At 44.2% G+C, this 14,833-nt stretch overlaps 1 protein-coding gene across 1 annotated transcript in view; it reads right to left on the bottom strand.

The window, feature by feature from the left end:
* LOC115088256 overlaps positions 1–7,528 on the bottom strand; it is a 30,143-nt gene extending 22,615 nt beyond the window's left edge. The window contains exon 1 of the mRNA XM_029596356.1: positions 7,468–7,528. The gene's annotated coding sequence lies outside the window, so the exon portion shown is untranslated. The remainder of the gene's footprint in view (positions 1–7,467) is intronic.
* Between the last annotated feature and the right edge of the window lie 7,305 nt (positions 7,529–14,833).

The following is a 14,833-nucleotide window of genomic DNA, read 5'->3' as shown; positions in this document are numbered from 1 at the left end:
GGTCCCTCTCAGGATATCCTCCTGGGGGCGCATTCATCTGCCATCGGCCCAAGGATTCACCTATCTACATTCCTCTAAAGCTGAGTGTCCTCTCCAAGCACTCCGCTGGTAACAGATGGCTACTCCTTCCCCACCAGGAGTCTTCAGCAACAGATTCATTACAGTTTGTTACTACTCCCTCTACAGGAGCTGAGCATATCAGTTTACTAACTTCTCCTTCCTCAGGAGTAGATTATAACGGATTGCTAACTCCGTACGGAGATTCATAACAGATTGTTAACTCCTCCCTCTTGAGGTGTCATTCACAACCAGCTTGCTCACTCCTCCCCTTCATAGGAGTTTAACCATCACAGATAGCTAGCTCCCCCTCCAGAGGAGCTCGCTCATAACAAGATCGTTAACTCCTCCTACTACAGGAGCAGATTCCTAACAGAATTCTAACTCCCTAGCAGAACCATAACAGATTGCTAACTCCACAGTCTAAACCCTAGCAGATTGCTAACTCCAGTGGATCCGGTTTTAAAAACTTAGAGAAGCAGTACTCCTGGGAATCCAGCTTAAGGTATGAGATGTCAGTAACCCTATGGACCCGGCACACCTCTCCGCTTTGCAGGCTATACCGGGCCTGGCTCAACGCATCTCAGAACAGCAAGAAACCTTGGAGAAACTTACTGCAGCATTCCATCAGCTTCACACACAGAAGATGCAAGGCACAGCTTCTACATAAGGTGGTCAGTTACAGGAGGTAACTATAAAGACTGCTGTTCCACTGGCTGCTCCTATTCGCTTCTCGGGAGAACTCCAGAAGACTCGGGGCTTTTTGAACCAGTGTAGCATGCATTTCACTTTACAGCCTTCATTGTTTCCCACGGACCTCTCTAGGACTACCTGCGTCCTGTCGTACTTGGATGGGAGAGCCTTGTCATGGGCATCTACCTTGTGGGAACACAAGGACCCTATATTGCAGGACATAGAAGGATTTATGGACTTGTTTAAATCCGTTTTTGATGACCCTGCTCGTATGTCTGTTGCCGGGTTTGCTTTGGTGGACTTGAAGCAAGGCAACAGACCACTGGCTGAATTTGCCATAGAGTTCAAGACTCTTGCAGCGGAACTTCGCTGGGACCCTAGATGTCTCAAGACGCTCTTCTGCAGAGGCCTGGGTACCCACTTGAAAGACGAGCTGGCTGCTCGCCAGACACCTGACTCGCTGGAAGAATTGATAGCCTTAGCTACTCGGATTGATTGTCTGCTCCGAGACAAGGTGAAGGAACTCCGGCCTAGGGTGTTAATTGGGTTGAAACAGGCCAGTACCCCTGCACCTCGGAAGAGTCCAGCAATTCCTGCTGTTGATAAAGATGAACTGATGCAACTTGGTCATGGTCACTTGACCTCAAAGGAGAGCAGATTTCAGAAGAACACGGCCTATGCATGTACTGTGGTCAGCCCGGCCATGATGTTTCTACATGCCCCATTTGTCTGGGAAACAGACGGGCCTAAGTCACACGGGAGGACTGTTCTTGGGCCATATTGCATTTTCTCCTCTGCTCTCTCGTTTAGTCTCTGTGACCTCTGAACCAGCTGTGGTTTGGACCCCTGCCCTGTTGGACTCAGGGGCAGGAAGCAACCTAATTCTCAGACGTCTTGCAGAAGACCTGAGGAGTCCCCTATTCAAATTAGAAGATCCATTATTGCATCATAATTTGAAGTGGGCTTTGGACGTTCCTTTACATCGACACTTCTCTTCAGGATCTTAATGACGTCCACAGCAGTTTTACTCTTGGCTGCTGATATACATAGCGGTTGCTATGTTCGCCATGGTCAGATGGCACTCTACATCTTTACTGTCTTCACGGATCACAAGAACTTTGTGTATCTCCGCTTCGCACACTGATCTGGAGATCGAAACACCAGAGCAACGCGCTGGCACGCTCGTTCACTTAGATGTGCCTGATGTCCTACAGCACATTATAGATCCGATACAACAAGATACAACATCTATCCGTATTTTCGGACTATTAACCTAGAGATATCTGTTATGTTTGTTTCTCTCGGAAGACGTGTCTGAAGCTCTACAGCACTATTAGTTCCGAAGAAGATATCTCTAGCTACCAGCCTGTTTGATTTGCTGGTGCTGCCACCATCTCTCTTCCAACTTCAACTACGGAAGAGATATCAGAAGTGGGTTGGACGTACCCCAACTTCACCACTTTCATTGAAGTTTCAGCGACATCCTAGCAGCTGAGCTATTGCTGCTGAATTCAACATTACTTCCAGTTACATTACTGAAGAAGTTACCCTTAGAGGTGGGTTTGGACGTACCCAACTTTGCCACTTCATTGAAGGTTCAGTGATGTCCTAGCAGCTGAGCTATTGCTGCTGAATTCAACATCTCATCCAGTTATATCACTGAAGAAGTTACCCTTAGAAGTGGGTTTGGAGGTACCCCAACTTTGCCACTTTCACCGAAGGTTCAGTGACGCTATAGCAGCTAAGCTATTGCTGCCGAAATTATCACCACATCCAGCATCATTTACTGGAGAATTACCTTTAGAAGTGGGGTTGGCAGTACCCTTACATTGCCACTTCCGTTGAAGTCTCAGTGGCGTCTATAGTAGCTACCCTTTGCTGCTGATAACATCTTAAGTGGATTTTGGACATTCTTCAACATCACCACTTCCACTGAATTCCTCAGTGATGTCCACAGCAGCTCCATCCATTGCTGCTGATTTCATCAATAACACTCTGAAAGATTCTTCCGAATCTCAAGATCCATCTGTCACCATTGCAGAAGATGAAATGGAAATCAAGATCAAAGGGATTCTGGATGTTCGTACAGAGGCAAGAATTTTGAATACCTTCTGATTTGGGAAGGCTTCGGCCCCGATTTGATCACTTGGGAGCCTCAGACCAATAACTTGGACATAGAGATGCTTCATCAGTTTCACCTCGCACATCCTTTGAAACCTAAGCCTGGTACCCGAAAAGGAGATTGCCCTTTGAAGGGGGGTACTGTTGCGTCCATCGCTGCTCGATGCCCTCACTCCGCCCTCCTTACCACTGTAGCGACTCCCTCCAGGCTTGATGGACGGTTTGCTGCCACGGTGTCTTCTTGCAGTCTTCCTCCGGCATCCCCGGAGTGGCATGACGCTGTGGATCCGCCATGTTCCTGTTGACGTAGGGCGCGCGTGCACTCTGAATAATGTACCAGCAAGGGCGCAAACCTCGGGGGCGTCACCCTCAACTGACATCATCCGCTTCCAATATATAAGGTCTCAGTATTTGCTAACAAATTGAATTAGCAAGGATTTGTCCAAGCTACTCTGCCTCCTCGGACTTACCAGGGGTACCCGCTCCTCGGGGGCCTCGCTTTCTTTTCTCTATTTCAGATTGCTGATAGGAACCGGTACTCGCTCCTCGAGGGCCCATGTTCCTGAACACTCTGAAGATTCTCTACTGCCTGGAAGCTATCACTGATACAGACAATTGTGAGTTACCATCGCTCTCTCAGAGCTTTCCCTGGAACCAGGTACTCGCTCATCGAGGGCCTAACCCTTTCCAGCTACTGAGCTTTCTAAAGACTTTATGTGAGATCTGTCATCCATCCAGTTCTGGCTATGAACACAGCATACCCTGTCTACTCACTATCTACAGTTTCTCTACAGCTCAGCAACCCTGGGATCGCTGTTCCAGTACCTGAGGGACTTTAGCCCTGCCGGGCATATCAGCTCACTACTGCCACCTCTGGTGGTTCTACTAACCTGTCTAATAAAAGAATTATCTGTGTCTGTCTCCGTACTCAAGCCTAGCCGATGGTCCCTCTCAGGATATCCTCCTGGGGGTGCATTCATCTGCCATCAGCCCAAGGATTCACCTATCTACATTCCTCTAAAGCTGAGTGTCCTCTCCAAGCACTCCGCTGGTAACAGATTGCTACTCCTTTCCCACCAGGAGTCTTCAGCAACAGATTCATTACAGTTTGTTACTACTCCCTCTACAGGAGCTCAGCATATACGTTTACTAACTTCTCCTTCCTCAGGAGTAGATTATAACGGATTGCTAACTCCGTATGGAGATTCATAACAGATTGTTAACTCCTCCCTCTTGAGGTGTCATTCACAACCAGTTTGCTCACTCCTCCCCTTCATAGGAGTTTAACCATCACAGATAGCTAGTTCCTCCCTCCAGAGGAGCTCGCTCATAACAAGATCGCTAAATCCTCCTACCACAGGAGCAGATTCCTAACAGAATGCTAACTCCCTAGTAGAACCATAACAGATTGCTAACTCCGCAGTCTAAACCCTAACAGAAAGTCTGCCGCTACTGTTGCTTTGTTTATAGTGTGGAGTTGTTTCAGGTTTTCAATGCTGATTACATATGTTAAATTTGGGAAACAAGTTTTCCATTGTCTTTTTGGGCAACTTCACCTTCCTCTGGCTTGTTGGAGGGGAGGGTGTTTACTTAGAAGTTTATAGTTGTTGCTGTCATCTTGGTTTGGATATAGGTTAATACTGAGGGACTGCCGCTGGCACATTGGATTATGTACAGTGTCAGTGAAATTTTCTCTGTCTCCGTCTACTGGCAGGAAGGCAAAACCCAGGAGTCTGGACTGATCTGTGGTACTACAGGAGCAAAAATTATCAGGAAACAACCAATTTTCCTTTGCACTGCTTTGCATTTATTTAAAGAATTTTTATATACCGGGGCACGTAAAAAACATCACCTCGGTTCACAGTGTAACATAACATAGCAACTAGCTTTACAATGATTATAAATAATGGTTCACAGTATAGTATGATATAGTAACAGGCTTTACAATAGGTTACAGGTTGGAAGAGATTAATCTGTAAGGGAAGGTAGGGGTGGTATGTGGGATAACATCATGTTTTTGATATCTTGACTATTCAAAGGAGTCTGATTATTAACTATATACAAGAGACTGATGTATTCGTGCTTAAGCCTACATGTACATATATGTTGTAGGATAGTTATGCATATTTTATAAAACATGCATATATCATATATGTGGGTTATAAAATACTTGCATATATGACACCACGCACATTGAAAGTTATCCTCTTATGGATTAAAACATAGAAATGATGGCAGAAAAGGACCAAATGATCCATCCAGTCTGCTTAGCAAGCTTATGCCAGTATCTGCTGCACTGTGCAAGTTACCCTCCTACTTATCAGTTTCCCAGACTGTAAATGTCAGGGCCCTCAGATGCTGTTTGAAACCAATTTCCCTTAACCCTTGCCGTGGAAGCAGAGAGCAATGATGGAGCTGCATCAAAAGTATCAGGCATACGGGCCGATTCAGTAAAGTCTGCGGGAGAGCGGACGAATGGCCACTCACCCGTGCGCGCGATTCTGTATTTAAATTAGGTGGTGCGGTAGAAACGGGCAAAAGGAGCGGCGGCTGTCAGCAGGTTTGACAGCCGACGCTCAATTTTGCCGGCATCGGTTCTCGAGCCCGCTGACAGCCACGGGCTCGGAAACCGAATGCCGGCAAAATTGAGCGTCCGGTTTTCGGCCCGACAGCCGCCGGCCCATTTTAAAATTTTTTTTTTTTTTTTTTACTTTTTTTACTCTTCGGGACCTCCAACTTAATATCGCTATGATATTAAGTCGGAGGGTGCACAGAAAAGCAGTTTTTACTGCTTTTCTGTGCACTTTCCTGGTGCCGGCAGAAACTAGCGCCTACCTTTGGGTAGGCGCTAATTTCTTAAAGTAAAATGTGCGGCTTGGCTGTATTTGCATGTTGAGGGCGCTATTAGGTGCCGCGGGTTGGACGCGCGTTTTCCGCCCCTTACTGAATAAGGGGTAAGGGAAAACGCGCATCCAAGGGCAGGTTAACAGCGTGCTCCATCGGAGCACACTGTACTGTATTGGCCTGTTAGTGATTAAGGGTAGTAAAAGCCAAATCAGAAAGTTACTCCCATGTTTATTTGTTCCCCAAACCGTAAAAGTTGAGTGCTGTCTGAATCTAATTCCCCTTTTCCCACTGCCATTGATTACCTAAGGACAGGTAGTTTCCCTTCTAATTCTTGAATCAGCAAATAGCCAAACTATTTAAACATGGGCTACCAAAATGGGGAAAACTCTGAATCATAAACTTTGTGAGATGATGCTTACTTACAATCCATGTATGTATACCCTGGAATAGTGAAAAGGAAGTGATTTCATAGAGCCATGCATATGCCTCAAATGTTTAAAAAGAAATATACAAGCAAGCATTTTGAGTGGAAAAAAAATTCTAGAACAAGGCTGAAGGGATAATATAAAAAAGTATTTCTTCACAAAGATTAGTGTATTTTTAAAATGGAGGTGCTGGAGACAAAAAAAATGGTATTGGAATTTAAAAGGGCATGGGACAAGCACAGAGGATTTTTAGTTATAATAAAGTGAGGCAAATCAGATCACTAGAATTTGTGAAACCCCAACTGGTAGTGAGAGAGCAGAGTAGATGGGGCTGGTGGTCTTTATCTGGCATCAGCTATTTGCATATGATCCCATGCTTTCCAAATTCAAACTCTTAACACTGCATAGCTTTTGGGGATAATTTTCAAAGATTTCCACAGGGATTGTGCATGTAAAAAACAGCAAAGATGCGTCTCAGTATCCTCTGTGCATGGTAACCACATTTTCAGAAGAGCAGAAGTACATGCATGCTGCTGTGTGGGAACGTGTGTGCGTACATAGGGGGGGGCACATCAAGGGCGTCCCAGGGCAGGGTTTGGAAGTACACCCACATTTATGTGGTTTATAAACAGAGCGTACACATACATCAAACATGCATGCATGCTTTTACACCGGCTCATAAAGTTCTGAAAAGTAAATCAAACTTCTGTTTTGGCAGGAGTTTCTTGAGCAAGCAGTGGAGGATGTTTGTTTGTTTATTTATTTATATTTTTTATATTCCGCTTTTCGCACTTTTTTCAGCACTTCAAAGCGGATTACATTCAGGTACTGTAGGTATTTCCCTATCCCCAGAGGGCTTACAAGCTACGTTTGTGGCAAACTGCTGAAAGTTTGGGTCAACTGTTGCAGGAGTTGGTGAACTGGTGCTTGGAAATAGAGGCAGAAGTATTTTCATAAGCAAGAGATGCGCATACATCAGCTTTAGAAATAAACTTTATAGATTACCTGCCTTTGTGTATAACCTAAGAGTTATTACATACACAGTACACTTATTGCAATTATTTAACATAAAATATATATATATATTTATAAAATATGTATAAACTTTGCGGATCTCTGCATTAAAAAAAAGCCTGTGTGTACCACCTGTACGTTCAATGCGGTGATTTGTAGTATTTTATAAACAGCGCGACTCTTATGGTTTATAAAATACAGGCGTGAATTTAGGTGCACTTAGATATGCATATATGTGTTGAGTGGCAGGCTGTTGATTACCCATTACCCTCCCCTAAACAAAGCAGTTTCTCTTTAAGCTTGGACGTACCTGGAAAGATTCCAGTGCTCCTTTCGAGAGCTTCGGTGGTAATGGACCAACCTGGTTTCCTGGATTCTACAGAGCTCAGGTGCCTAGTGCAGCCATCAAGCTATTCTGATGTCATTCTGCATCACAGATGGGGCTATATGTTTATGACCATTGTCATGGAAACCGTGATTCCAGTTATTATAGCTATGTCTGTGGCAATTAATCATTCACACAGACTGGTGACGACACACAGGCCTTCAGTTATTTTTGTGTACAAATATAAATATATATATATATGCTAATTTATCGTATACCGAAATCTCTAGTAAGAGATGGTATGGGCTAACAGGTCTTTGGAAGCTTTGTCTTTTGGATGCATGCTCGTGATCTTATCTTCTGTACCATTAAATTAATTACACAGTGATCAAGTTTACCTATCAATCCATATCTCATGCAGAAGGTGAATACACTGTGGTAAATACATACTCAATGAAACAGGGAGCAGACCAGCTGTCTTACTTTGGTTAATATTCAGTAGTCCATCCTGTTGTTTTTCCATGCACACAGACTTGGCCATACAAGGCATGGGGCATACTGGATCACACAGCAACCTGGATATAAAGCCACATCACACGGCATGGTAATACAACACCGCTGGAGGCACAGCCAACCTGTGAACAAACATCTGCTAAAAATGGATATTAAAAACATAAGATAGACAGGTGGTGTCCTCTCTACCTCGCTAAAAGATATTAAAAGGAAATGAAGCTTCAGAAAAGGGTAGCAGGAGCGATTCACTTTAACAAAGTTCCACTTATGTTTGTTTTTTGGTGAGATGGCTCTATCTATAGTCAACCAGGCATACTTCTAGCAGTAAAGAATAAAAGAGATTGAAGACATTCTGCTATGTATAAGTCAGGAGAGCAGCTGGCACTTAGAAATTCTACCCCTTCTCAGACACTGGAAAGTCACTCCACATTATTATCCATAAGTCAGCGTCCCCTGGCAAGGAATATGTCATAATTCATGAGGCCATCATCCCCCATTATTACATGAGAATATAGCATGGCTTGTGATGGTACCAGCCGTTCTTTATAAACCATAACACACTGGACAGGAGTCACTCATTACAGATGAAAGGACAGACTATGTAATTCCTATATGTGACCACAAGATGTCACTAAAGCACCACTGCACGTTTCGAGGCTACTTTTATAACTTCATAGTAACACACATAGGGATTCTGATTTTAACCGATAAACCCTAATAAAATAGCCCCGGCTACAAAAAATAAAGAAATAAAGTGGGTGTTTATTACATAAACCATAGAAAAATACCACATCCCCTCATACTTTCTCACTCCTCCTTTGCATGCCATGGATCCTATGCTTTGTTTTTGTGCCTTTTCCATACTAATGACTCCTCAGTACAAATGGATGTTTTTGATCCAACCAGAAAAGATACCCAACAATAGTACCTGCACTGCGAAATCACCAACACCCACAGATTTTTGGTATCCCTAATTAGCTGGAAAATAAACACCTAAATTTACAATTTACAATTTATAAACAGAAGCCCTATTTATATAACAGTTACATGCATATTTTTTTTAATAATTAATGTTCTGCCTTTTGTGACACTTCAAGGAAGATTACCTTCAGGTACTGTAGTTATTTCCCTATTCCCACAGGGTTCTAACAGGCCGATACAATAGGACGCGCATTAAAAGTTTTCCTAACGTGCACACAACCACCTCTCCTGGGCACTCAATGCAATATAAAAATGCATTAAAAAGGAAGCGCTAGGGAACAATCGTGCGTCTCTAGCAGGCACAGAGCAACCGGTGTATTTGCACAGGGCAGCATTCCCGGGGCAGGCAGCGAACCGGCGGCAGCAGGAGAGACTGCGGGGCTGCTGGCAGCTGAAGGAGAGAGGCTGCAAGCCCCTGGTGGCCATCAGAGAGACCCATGTTCCATTTGTGTGTGTGCATGGGCGCACAGCTTCTACTCCCCCACCCCCTACCAAACTGGAAGGCCAGTGAGCCGTACGGCCCAAAGACATCAGGAGGTCCACGGCGCTGTAGTGGAGCTCATCCCACCACAGCCCGAAGACATCAGGAGGCCATGCATGTATGTGTGCGAGTAACTGACAGCATGCGTGTGTCTGAGAGCCTGTGTGTTTGTACATGTGTGTCTGTGTGAGAGCCTATATGCCTGTGAATGTATCTGCGTGCGAGTCTGTTTGTTACTGTGCCTGTGAGAGCCCATGTGTCACATTATAGGCTCTCACAGGCACACACACACACACATACAATGTATCTGTGAGGGAGAGGGAGTCTGTATATGTTAGAGAGAGGGAATGTGTGAGAGAATGAATGTGTATATTGTGTGAGTGTGAGAGAGAATATAAAATTTGGGCGACCCTTCCTTGCCCAATCCACGACAATCTCAGGGTGACTGGAAATCAGAATCATGGGTATGGAGAGCAGGAGATTTTTTAAATCCTTATTTTCATTATTGGGTGTAATTTGATAATTCGGCTCTTTCAAAATATTAAATTTTATTTTTTTTTGGGGGGGGAATAGAATATTTTTAAATTATTGGATTTTTTATTCATCATATGTTTTGAAATATTTTACTGGTGTTTGGGAAATTGTGTATATTCAATTAATTAAGGGCCAGATCTTAAAATCTACGCCCGATTTTATAACATGCGCGCTGCCAAGCGCATGTTATAAAATCCAAGCTTGGCGAGCGCAAGGGGGTGCACACATGTGCACCTTGCGCGCCGAGCCCGAGGGGAGCCCCGATGGCTTTCCCCGTTCCCTCCAAGGCCGCTCCGAAATCGGCCTGAGGCAGGCGTAACTTGCGTGCGCCAGTGGGCTGCCAGCGCGCCATGCCCTGGCACAGGCCGCTGTGCCACAGCACTCAACCCTGCCCCCGGACCGTCCCCGGCTTGCCGCCATGCTCCTGAACCGCCACACACCTGGACCGCCCCTTTTTGCAAGCCCCGGGACATACGCGCGTCCCGGGGCTTTCGCTCGGCATGTGCAGGGGCAGATTTTCTCGGGTTACGCGCGTATGTTACACACATAGCCTTTGAAAATCTGCCCCGGTTTGAAATATTTATTCTTTTATGTATATGATTTTACTATTCTGATTGTTTTATATTTCTTGATTTTATTATTTCTTGGTTTTATGAAGAATGGTAATGTTTGTTTTTCCATTGTTGCTCTGCATGTAGAGACTGGGCTTGTTGTGGGTTCCAGTTCAGTTCTTCTCAGCACGTTTCTGTTTATACTTTCTGATCTCTTTATTCTGTATTTGGTGAGGGTCTGTCTGTATTCTGCATATGTGATCAAGGTGAGGTATTTTGCTGGCATGTAATTTGTGTGTAGGGATCTATAGCAGCCTTGTTTCCTAATAAGAGCTTTTATTGGTGTTCTAGGGCCTGGTGTAATATGTGCACTGTTGCCTTTTCATACATAAGGCGGTTAGGGTTGATTTTGGTATGGGAAGTTTACTATATTGTAATGGTAATTCTGTTTGTTCATAGGAGCTCCAAGTGACTCTTTTGCAGAGTTTTCTGGTTCACACCACAGGAGTGCATGTAAATATAATATGCATGCTGTGTTATTTTTGCCTCAGCAGACTGTACTTTTTCATGTAAAAATTTATTATAAATGCATAATTCGTGTGTGTCTGTAAAGGATGTGGGAGTGTGTGGGGGGAGGCGTGTGTGCAAGGCTGTAAGGTTTGTCTAGGGAACCTCATACCCATCCCTATCCATGTGTCGTGGGCTAGGGGTGGGGGTGTCAGTTTTTAAAAATATAGACTGCAGGATGGAGCTGGGCTTTATCTGATGGGCCGGGACAGACACTAATTGAATTTGGGGGGTGGGGGGGTGGGCGCAGCATAGTAATTTTTCACACAGGGCAGCAAAAAAGCTAGCACCGGCCCTGGTCCCTAGCACTCAAACGCATCGGGCGCCCACAACTGCAAAGGGGACGCAGTAGGCTTGAAGGCTGTCAAGTTACAAAAAAATAATTATATATATTAAAAAAAAAAAAACAACCCAACCCCATGAATGTCCAACAGGAGGAAATGTTTCAGGAACTATGGGACAGCCCAACAAACTCCCCCACACCAACCAAGCAACAGCTGCCTTTTCTGCACTCACAGGAAACCCAGCCCAGCCCAATCCCACCTCGCTTACAGTGAAAGGAGGGGAGGGAGGGAAAGCAGGGAGAGGTGGTGTGGGGCAGGGCTGCTGCTGCTACACTTGTGAAGTGAGCCCCGCACATCATGGCCAGAGCCAGCAGCAGCCATCGGCATCCAGGAACTGCCAGGGGCAGGCTGGTGCCGTGAGCCCTCCTCTCGCGGAATGACTTCATGCCAGCTCCGGGGCTGGAGTTAAGTTTGCCGTGTTAACAAGTGTGCATTGGGCACCGGGCTAATCGCTAATAGCCTCGTCTACATGGAATTTACATGTGATGAGCGCTATCGGCTCAGCAGGTCTTTGGGCACGTGTTTCGGACACACTGATCGGGTGCTAATCGAGCACATCCAGCAGCGCGTAAACCTGTGCCCTAGGCCGGGCACACTTTATTGCATCGGCCCCCTCAGTTTGTACCTGAGGCACTGGAGAGCGAAGTGACTTGCTCATGGGCACGGGGAGTGTCAGCGTCATTTGAACTCTGACTTCCCTTGGCAGCCTGCTGCTCTAATCACTAGGCTATTCCTCCACTCCAAAAAAAATGTTTCGCTGCCGTACTCGGCCTGGTTTGAACCCTCACAGAACCCCAATGGATTTCTAATCTATCGCCTTAACTAGTCGGCCACAGCTACTTAAGTTCTACCAGTTTTCAAAGCAAATCTACCGTATGCTCATGGGTTTGCCATGAAAATGCTGCAAAAGCAAGCACACAAACTCGCATGCACTTACATCTGCTTTTCGCAATGCTTAACAAGTGAATGTACAGGTTTACCTTTTAAAATCAAAAGTATGCACCTAAATTATAACTGTGCCTCCCCAGCGCTCCTGTCGCCTCTTTTTTGTGCACATAGAAGGAGGTGCAAAATTGACTGTGGGTAATACTTTCTTGTGCACAAACCCCTGGGCAGTTTGTTTTGTTTTTTTTTAATTTATGAAAATTTTCAGTTTTACAAACAAAGAAATAACAAAATAATGTTCCAACTTAATACATTTTTAAGTTGAACTTTCCCAACCATAACCTCCCACCTGTAAGAAATAATTAATTAAAGACAAGCAAAATTTCAGATATATATCTTACTTCTACATGGGGGTATATCCCAAAATTATATAATTGCAAAAATATGCTATTATCCTTAAGGAAATTTAGGGTCTGTGAGACATGGTAATACAAAAACTTGTAAGGAGATCCCAAGAATTAAATTACTAACAAGTAAGACATTAGCATAAATTCAATTGGCATTACTCAACATAGCCTATTCATTTGAAAGCATTGGTGACGATGTGGCAGGCACCTGAGCTTCCAAGAATTGCTGAAGTTGTTCTACTTGTAAAAAAACATAGGTTTGATTTTCTTTTCTTATCTCACTTCGACATGGGTAACGTAAGAAGAAAATCATCCCCAAAGACAAGACTTTCTGCCTTGACGCTAGGAATTCTTTTCTTCTAGTTCTCGTGACTGGGGCCAAATCTGGATATATTTTTATTGATTGCCCATGAAATTGCAATGGAAATTTTTGGAAATATCTACGCATTAATTTATTTACGTCTTGTACTGTTATAAATGAAACTATTAAAGTATTCCTATCCAAGACATCATTACTTGAGCTTTCTAAAAAGCTTCTTAGATTAGCAGGAACTAATCCTTGGGGTTTGGAAGATTTATTTATTAAAGGATAACACTTATTAATCGAGGAAATGTCTTCCTCTGAGAAAAGTAGTACTTCTTTGAAAAACCTCTTTAAGGTAATAAATGAGATTTCCCCTACCACCTTGGGAAAGTTTAATATTCTTACATTGAGTTGTCTTAATCTGTTCTCAATTGTTTCAAGACGCCTTGAAGAAACAAGCTGTTCTTTAATAATAATCGCATTAAACTTCTGACATGATTTAATACATTTTTCATTTTCCCCAACTCTAGAAGCAATATAATTTGTTTTTTGTGTTACATCATTTATCTTAGATTGAAAACTTATAGAAACCTGATCCAATTTATTTTCCAGCCTGTTAATGGAAGTATTCAGTCCAGATACAACGTCCCAAATTGCTTCAAGTGTGACCAGCTCTGGTCTTATTGTTGCTCGTGACGAATGATTTACCTGATCAGAGGCATTGGTACGCTGTTCTCCTCTCTCAGTTGTTACATCTCCGTCTGTGAGATCACTCACCAATTCTGCAGCATTCCTCACCTCTGATATAATCTCGGAAGTCGCATTCCTACCAATTCCTGGTTTGGTGTCTGGGCTGCATCAATTCCAGGGTCGCGCTGAGCAGGAGGTGGTCGCTCAGTAGGACTTAAGGATGCCTCCTCTAAGATGGGCTCCCGTTCTCCTTCACGGGATCCATCAACAGATTCACCAGCAGCCTCTTTATCCAATTGTGTTAAGAATCGATCTATTTGCAATTGAGTTAGGGAGGGTAGGGGCTCTGTGGGAAAGAGCCTAATTCTCCCTTTCCTTTTTGGTGGCATAATATACAAATGGAAAAGAAAAAATGTTAAGGAGACAGACGATCTTAACTTATGCCATTTGTGTCTCAACTCTGGAGGAAGTTTTAAGTCCGGGAAATATAACAAACGCTGGTAATCCCATGCAAATCCAAGCACGTCCAAGCGAAGTCGAGCAAAGCCGCGCGTCCCTTAGGTTTGCGCAGCTTTGGCGGTGCGCCAGTGGCAGCGGTGCGCCGCAGGAGTGCAGGTAAACCTCCTCTAGCCCCTTCCTCTGACGTCGCACGTCAGGTGCTTGGCTCCTCAGTCCCGGAAGACAAAAGAAAACTTTACTTTCAATCTTTCACCTCAGGAAATGTTTCCTCCGGTTACCCTGAAGAGTCAAAGGAGTGCAGATGTTTAACCTCCTCTAGCCCCTCCCTCCAACGTTGCACGTCGGGTGCTCGTCTCCTCAGTCCCGGAAGACAAAATAAAACTTTACTTTCAATCTTTCACCTCAGGAAATGTCTCCTCCGGTTACCCTCCCCTGGGCAGTTTTATAACAAGATATCCGCGCACATAAGCCCGTGTTTTGTGTGTGTAAATGGCTTGAAAAATTTAGCCCATAATTACTCGCATTCTCTATCTGTTGTACTCAAAGATCAATTATAGCTTTAAAGTACATGAAAGTCTTTGAGATACATGAAGTAAAATCGGAGTCACATCACAGAAAAATGTGCTTCCAAAAAA

This window comes from Rhinatrema bivittatum, chromosome 3 (genome assembly GCF_901001135.1).
Source record: "Rhinatrema bivittatum chromosome 3, aRhiBiv1.1, whole genome shotgun sequence".
Classification (NCBI taxonomy): domain Eukaryota; kingdom Metazoa; phylum Chordata; class Amphibia; order Gymnophiona; family Rhinatrematidae; genus Rhinatrema; species Rhinatrema bivittatum.
The sequence above is the reverse complement of the archived record's forward strand: the minus strand, read 5'-3'. Positions and strand labels throughout refer to the sequence as shown.